This window comes from Olea europaea, chromosome 7, assembly GCF_002742605.1.
Source record: "Olea europaea var. sylvestris chromosome 7, O_europaea_v1, whole genome shotgun sequence".
In the NCBI taxonomy this organism is placed as follows: Eukaryota; Viridiplantae; Streptophyta; class Magnoliopsida; order Lamiales; family Oleaceae; genus Olea; species Olea europaea.
Window position 1 is genome coordinate 8,152,570 of NC_036243.1, and position 7,082 is coordinate 8,159,651.

Sequence of the window (7,082 nt, forward strand, 5' to 3'; positions counted from 1 at the left end):
AACCTACTGGCGCTAGAGACACAACCAACATATCTTCCCACTCTAACCACTCATCAGTGCCAGACATGGTCTGGTTCGCAAGCAAAACCATACGCCAGATCTCTGGCTCGGCAGCTGCCAGAGCAAATCTCATGCACATCTGGCTGGCTCTTGTTGGAAATATTGAAGAGGGGAAGAAGGTATTGGAAACTTGAACAAGATTAAATGAAGAATGAAGGCTCGAACACGTATCTGGCCAAAAAATGATATTTGCCTCTAAAACTTACTAGTTTGACCGTAAAATCACTTAGAGGGAGTGAATATATGAATACTGCAAAATTAAAATAACCAATTAAAATTAAAAAGTCGCTTTTTAATTGTTCTAGATATTTAGTCAATTAAGTCAATTTATCCTATGGTTTGAATGCCAAAATCAATAATATAAAAGCAATAAACAACACTAAATATATTGACGGAAGAAACTCAACTGGGTAAAAAATTTGGGATCAATCCAATAACCTTCACTATAGACAATATGAATTTACAGTATGATCGAGCTTAGAAAATCGCTAGACTCACTAATCTAATTCCTGCAATTTCCAAGACCTGCTGGAACGTGCTTCACTCACACTTGTTCCAGATCTTCTGAAATTGTCTATATCCTATGGATCACCAAGAACACCTTGTTCTTGTACTCTCCCTGTGCTTTTGGTGTAACCTTTCTCAATTTTTAACAACCTCAGACAGCTATTGAGAAAGTACATTCTTGTATGTGTATAGGAAGTGAGTCTTATGGATTATGTGAACTTGATGTTTTTCCCAAAGTTGTTGTATGAACTCAAGAATTAAATGATTAATCTAAGGTTTGATTGCATTTTTGAATCTTTGAATGATGTTATGGAGGAGAAATATAATGAACAACCTCACAAAAAACGTGTTAGGTCTTGGGCATTTATAGTAGAAGGCAATTAATTAGGTAGCATCGGCTGGTTAAAACTCTTGAAAAATGAGAATTAGGATTTTGCATATTACACCGTTGCTCGAGCACCAGGCTAGCGACAAGTAAGCTATCAGTATGTAGCTCGAGTGATATCTCATCGACAAGCGGGCAATAGGCTAGCGTAAATCTGGCTACTCTTTCTTTCTTGTTCCAAATTCAAACCCTAAATTTCCTATTTCATCTATATCATATTCTAATTGACTCCTTGACTTTTACATCTTTTCATATTAATCTTTTTGTCTAAAGAATTGCAAATTCAGCATAAATCCTAACAGCTTCTCTAGTATGCAATTAGGATTTCTGACAAAGAGTTTAGAGGATTGACAAACCTTCAAGAAAGAAACACAAAGGCAAAATGATTCTTTCTAGTAGAACATGTTGAAAACTTGAAAAATGTTAGAATATGTATATAGAATAGGAAAAATTCAAGTGCATTATGAAGTATGATTTCTAATGTTATTTTATATGTTTGGAATTGAAAATCTATACTTATTTGTAGATTGTTAACATTATACCATGAAAATGCTCAAAATACTTGTGAAAATTGGTAACTTTTCACCAAAAGGTAGCAAAAATTCAAATGAAAAATCAGCTGAACAACTAAATTTTTTTGTACAGCAAAAATTCCAATGAAAAATCAGCCGAACAACTAAATTTTTTGAACCATGCGTACACATGGTAAAAGTAAAAACGCCTCAATTTTCTGTAGATAAGGCTGTGCGTACACATGGCCGTTTAGCCTATGCGTACACATGGTTAAGCAGAAATCACCTAATATTGCCACCAATTTTCATCATTAATTCATTCACATTTCAACCCAAAAAGGGCTTAAATTTCGAACAACAAATATTTACATAACAATCCCCTACTTGTTCAAAATTTCTACATATTCATATCAAGTAACACTAATGCATAAGGATTCGATATCTTTCAATTTAAATCAAATTGAAGTGTAAATCTCACAAAGTATTATTGAAATTCTAGGTAGCATAATTGCTTTGAACCAGTTATGTTTTACAAGTTCATCAAAGTCGCTTAGTGCTATTAAGGCTTTGCACTTATCCTATTCGTTGAACTTTTAAGAGAGAAACTATGATTATCTATTGAGGCGACAACATCTTGAAATTCACATAGGTGAAATTCTTCTAATATCTTTTTTTTTCAGAGATAATTGTACTTCGTACTAAACTTCATTAAAAGTTTTATAAACTCATTCCTCTAATCGTAACAATTAACACTATTTATCAAGGATAGGATTTTATAATAGGTTAATAATACTGAAACTTATCCACTTATCAAATTACTTGTTATTACATTTTGAATCTAGATATACTTATTTAGTAAAGTTAGCTAGGTTCATTGATAGACTTTTAATTAAGAAGTTTCAACCCCATCATTCTCGATGTTGATCATAGTTAATCTCTTGTAAGAGGTTTAATCGATGGGTTATCTAAGTTTCCACTAGACTTAACATATATGAGAGAAATTACTCCGTGCTTGATTAATTTTCTCACATACTTATATCTTAGACTTATATGTTTAAACTTTTCATTATATACTTCACTATATGCACGTGCTAAGGTAACTTGACTATCACACAAGATAGGTAACGAAGAAGTATCCTTTGCACTCAAAGGTATTTCATAAAAAAAGATCCCTTAGCCATTCCACCTCTTTCCCTATTTTGGCCAATGCTATAAACTAAGACTCCATTTTGAGTGTGTAATGCATGTTTCTTAGACCTCCAAAAAATTGCACCTCGCCCAATAGTAAATACCCAATCTGAAGTCAACTTGTTTTCTCTGCACTTGATATCCAACAAGTGTTAATATAATAGTTAGGAACTTTGTATATTGAAGTCCAAGAATTTTTGTTTCCTTCAAGTAACCAAGGACCTTCCTTATGGCCTTCCAATGTTACGAACTTGGGTTATTAGTAAACCTACTTAGTTTACTCACGACAAATGTAACATCTAATCTTGTATATTGTATTGCATGCATAAGACTTCCAATTGCACTTGCATACTCAATTTGAGCTATTGCTCTTCCATTACTCTTTACTAACTCAATACTTGGATTCAACGGGGTATTTGCCTCTTTAATATTTAGATGTTTGAACTTATTTATTCCATTCTCAACATAATGTGATTGTCTAACGAATAACCTATACTATCTTTCTTAACTTTAATATCAAGGATAGTGTCTACTAATCCAAGATCTTTCATTTAAACATGGAAGATAAAAACATCTTCGTTTCTTTAACCAAGGTCATTAATAATAATTAACATATCATCCACATAAAGACATACAAATGTAATAATATTATTACATGCTTTGATATACAAACATTTATCAATCTAATTATGAGTAAAACCATATGATATAATAGTAGTGTCGCATTTCTCACGCCATTTTTTAGGTGTTTGTTTTAATTCATATAAAGACTTAACTAATTTGCATACCTTATGTTCATTTCCTAATAAAACAAATCCTTTTGGTTGTTCCATATAGATCTCTTCATCGAGATTGACATCTAAAAATGCAATCTTCACATTCATTTGATGAACATATAAATGAAATATTAATGCTAATGTAAACAAGATCCTTATCAAGGTTATCCAAGCCACATGCGCATATAAATCAAAATAGTCGATTCCTTTTTTTTTTTTTTTTTTTTCGATAATTAGCTACTAATTTAACTTTATAGGTATTGAGTGTATCATTGAAATTATTTTTCCTTCTTAACACCCATTTGCAATCAATAGGTTTAGATCATTTCGGTAAATCAACAATTTTCCAAATGTTGTTAGATATAATGAAATCCATCATTTATTTCATCTTTCCAAAATATGCAATCTGTAGAAAATATTATTTCTTTATAAGTTTTAGAATTACTTTCGACTTGAAGAACACAAGGAATTATTCTTATAACATCCTTTTCATTTCCATCGACTATTTCGTCAAATCCTAAACTCTTTTTTCTAACTCTTTTGTTTAATCTAGGTTCACTTGATAATTCCACATCTTTAGTAGATGTTTTTACTTGGGATTCTCTAGAATTGGGAATGTCTACTTGAGTTTTATTTTGAGAATTTCTTGTTGCCAATATATTCATAAAAAAATTCTACATTCTTTGATTCTATTATGACATTGGATTCTATGTTTAATAATCGACAGGCCTTACTATTTGAGGGATGCCCCCACGAAAGCACATTTTATACCTCTAGAGTTTAACTTGGGGGATGTTTTTTATTTGCATTCACGCCTTTTGGAAAGAGCCGCTAAATCAAGTTTAAGAAGCTTTGAAAAAACTAGTGTTTTCTGAATTATATGATTATCTTAAAATTTGTATTCTTGCAATAAGCAAGATATCCCCATACTTTAAAATATCTTGTATTTGGTTTCCTTTCTTTCCATATTTCATATGGAGAAACCTTATTATTATTATTATTAATATTAAGAAATCCTATTTACTATATGACATACACCAAGTAGGCCTTCACCCCCATAAATTAAAAGGTAGTTCAGCATATAATAACATGGCATTAATTATTTCTAAAAAAGTTCTATTCTTCCTTTCAACTAAATTGTTTTGTTCAGGTGTATGTAATATAGAACATTGGTATATAATGTCATTTTATTCACAAAATACGTTGAATTCAATGGAAAAATATTCACCTCTATCACTTCTAAGAGTCATTATTTTTCTTCCTATTATCACTTCTGCTTTATATACCTTAAATGCATTAAATGCTTCATATTTATGTTTTAAAAGATAAACATAAGTATATCTAAAACAATTATCAATAAATATAATGAAATATCTATTACCTTATCTTGACATCATGCCATTTAATTTACATATATTGAAATGTACAAATTTAGATAATTGAGATGTTCTTTCTACACTATGAAATGACTTTTTAATCTAAGTCATCAAGTATTCATAAAATTAATCCACTTTTATCCATTATTTTCATAGTGCTAATACCTATATGTGCTAATCTACCATACCATAAAGTAAATGAGTCAACCATATAAGCAAAGGATATGTTATTATTATTAGAATCATCTTCAATAGTACATTACTTGACCATACCATAACTAGAATAACACTTATCAACAAAATATCCATTTCAGGCTCAAATACAGATTTTATTCCCATTTTTCCCAACAAAAACCCACTTGCTAAGTTTCTATTTTATGTCTGGTGCTTGAAGAACAGTGGTCAAAGTTTTCTTCTTTCCCAATGTGAAGATGATATCCATGTTTCCTTTGCCAATCATTTTAGAGCGGCTTTCATTTCCCATTTGAATCTCTTGTCCAACAACGATGTCATAATAAGTTTTGAAACGTAGATTGTTGTGCATGTGTTATACCACCAACTAGAAAGTTTGCTTTGGATGGTATTGATTTCGCTCACTGTAGCGATAATTTCTTCTATGGAATTCACATTTTCCTTCTTCTTTGTTTTGCTTTTAATGTCTACAATTTCTTGTAACGTGTCCAGAGTTTTCACTAACATAACAGGGTCCTTTGGACTTCTTTTTTGAACTTCTCTTGATCCTTTTTAAGACGAAGAAGCTTCCTCTTCTTTCGGTATTTATTGAAGTGATCAGTTTTGTCTAAGGCGTTGGCTTTAGAATTGCCATCATAAGAATTTTCGTTCTTATCTCGTGCCCTATGTTCTTCCTTGATTTGAAAATATTTTTGAATTTGTTCCAAGCAGATATCTTCGGAGCTATGAAGAATATTCTTCCTATAACCCTTCCAAGTTAAAGGCAATTCGCAATAATTGATCCTACTTGAAGAAAGGACTTGGGAAGTTCAATTTTCATAGCCTTCAACTTATTTACAATAACTTAAAGTTCATATACTCGAGGCAATAATGGAATATCATCAAATATTTTAAAGTCAAAATATTTTGAAATTAAAAATTTATTGGTGCCTTCCTCATTGACTTTGTATTTGTTCTCAAGTGCTTCCCATATTTATTTAGCTGAAGTGGTGTTGGTGTAGAGAGTTCATATAAACAGTTTGATAGAGCATTTACAATATGAATGTGGCATATTAATTCATATTCTTATCTTGTCTTTCTCTTGGCTCGTATTTCTTCAGAATCTATATCGGATGGTTTAGATATTAGTGAAAGATTCAGTTCAAGAACATAAAAGATCTTTAGTACAGTCAATAGAAATTTTAGTTCCTCTTGCCTTCGGGTAAATTTTGTTCTGTCAAATCTATCCAAGCGAACCAAGTCTTGGTTCATCAACCTGATGGTTGCAAAAGTGGTTTTCATCTCCACGCAGTCAAATATCGTTTTTAGATTGTTGGAAATATTGGACAGGAGAAAAAGAATATGCAAACTTGAACAAGATGAAATGAAGAATGAGGCTCGAACATGATATGATACCCTTTTCTAAAAGCGATATTTGTCTCATCTAGTATGGTCTTAGGATTTTTGAAAAATAGTTTAGAGGATTGACAAGCTTTCAAAAAAGAAGTACGAAGGCAAAATGATTCTTTCTAATCGACCTTGTTAAAAACTTGAAAAATGTTTGAATATGTATATAAATAGGGAAAATTCGAGTGTAATGATGATTCTAATGTTGTTTGGAATTGAAAATTTATTACATATTTATTGATTTATAACATTATACCACGAAAAGGCTTTAAACACTTGTGAAAAGTTGGGAACTTTTCACCAAAAGGCAGCGAAAATTCGAATGGAAATTTTTGAACTATGTGTAACATGGTAGAAGCAAAAGTACCTCAGTGTTCTACAGACAAGGCCATGCGTTTAGCCTATGGGTACGCATGGTTTAGTAGAAACCATAGAATATTGCCTTCCAATTTTCGTCATCAATTCAGCCCCTGTTTAATATCCATTTTTCTCAAAATAAATTTTTCTCTGTCTTCTTTTCAACTATACATTCTTCAATAAAATAATATTTTATGCAAAACTAAAACTTCTTTTTTTTAATCACACGTTCTCAATCAATTAACTATTTCAAAATGCATTCTTACTAAAAAATAGAAAATAAACAGGAGTTCATTCACATTTTGACCCTAAAAGGGCCCAAATCTCAAACAACAAATAATTA